We start from the raw sequence: 1414 nt of genomic DNA on the forward strand, positions 1-1414 counted from the left end.
GTTTTAGATCAATCAAAAAAGATTTAGGCTCAAAGCGCTCAAAGTTTTCCATGTATAAAACAATTTTTCCTATAAATGGTATAGAATCCTTGAAAGTCAATATTTTCCAATCGCCAAACTCTTTTTCTCTTCAGGAGACTTCCAGAAAAATAAGCAATTATTTATTTAAAAGTTTATTAATATTAACCATTTTTTATCGTTCCCCCAAAACCCCTAAAAAATCGTTAATATTAAACAAATTTTAAATAACCAATTTGGCAGCGTTTTTTGAAGTCTCCTGAAGAGAAACAGAGTTTGCCGATTGAAAAATATTGTTTCTGAAGGATTCTATATAATTTTTTCGCCATATCAAATACATGGGAAACTTTGAGCGCTTTGAGCCTAAATCTCTTTTGATTGATCTAAAACTTTGTACAGTTTAAATCTTTTTTGATTGACCTAAAAATTTGTATAGTGTAGTCTTCAGGCTATTCACACATTTCTAGGGGGTGAGACCGAGAATCCAAACACTTTTATTTTTCTCCATATAACTAAGGGTCATCCTAATGTACATACATATTTTCTGCGCTCGTGATTTGCTTTTGAACTTATTTAGACTCATTTAGCTCATTTACAGAACAAAATTGTTCCGCTCGTATTTCGTTGTCGATGGGGGCCGGCTGATGAATGCTAAATTCAAAAATCAACAATTGCCAAAATGTCACTTTTTTTGAAGTGGTTAAATTGTGTTAGCACCATACATCTGCATTCCTACAAATTTGTATGGTCATAGTATCGGCGCATCAGTAGGAAGGGGCATTTAGGTGAATATGAAAATAGAAATACCTTGCCATTGAACGGTGTAGTGGAAAAAATTGTTGATTAACACATTAATTTTATCTGCTTGCGAAAATGCGCGTTTTATTAGTTTTTCCGGTTTGTTAGTTGAAAATGAATTTCTCAGAAATATCAATTAAATAAAGTAGATTAATGTAATTAATTCCTTCTTCAATATTTGGTAAACTAGATAGAAACGCCACAATTTTTTTGGCTATTTTTATTTTGCTTATTATTTTTTGTATGCAAGTATAGCTCACTATCTAACAAAACCCATGAAAGTCTGAATTTCAGACTTTGTGCAAAAATTTGGAAGCTTCGAAAATATGGGAAGTTTGTTGTTCCGGCTCTGTCGTTTAGAGCAGAGCCGTAATTCGCTAGCTCAACCGCTGTCTCATTCCCGTCTATATTCGTATGCCTTGAGACCAATATTGGGGTAATTTGGAATTGCTCCGAAATTTATGCACACTCCCTCCAACTAGTATGGGAAGAAGATGGTAATGCCTGGCTATCTGAAAAAGAGTTCAACCTTACAACCTCCTTGATAATATACATTTCGCCTGAAAAACTCTTGGGTAGTTTGTAGCCTAAAGATGAG

General features: G+C 33.7%; 1 protein-coding gene across 6 annotated transcripts in view; it reads left to right on the plus strand.

The window, feature by feature from the left end:
• The window catches only part of LOC118742662 (protein FAM13A), a 120901-nt gene that overhangs the window by 106636 nt on the left and 12851 nt on the right, over positions 1–1414 (plus strand). The gene's annotated exons all lie outside the window — the stretch shown is intronic.

This window comes from Rhagoletis pomonella, unplaced genomic scaffold (assembly GCF_013731165.1).
Source record: "Rhagoletis pomonella isolate Grant_MI unplaced genomic scaffold, Rhpom_1.0 Rhpom_scaffold_00007, whole genome shotgun sequence".
NCBI lineage: Eukaryota > Metazoa > Arthropoda > Insecta > Diptera > Tephritidae > Rhagoletis > Rhagoletis pomonella.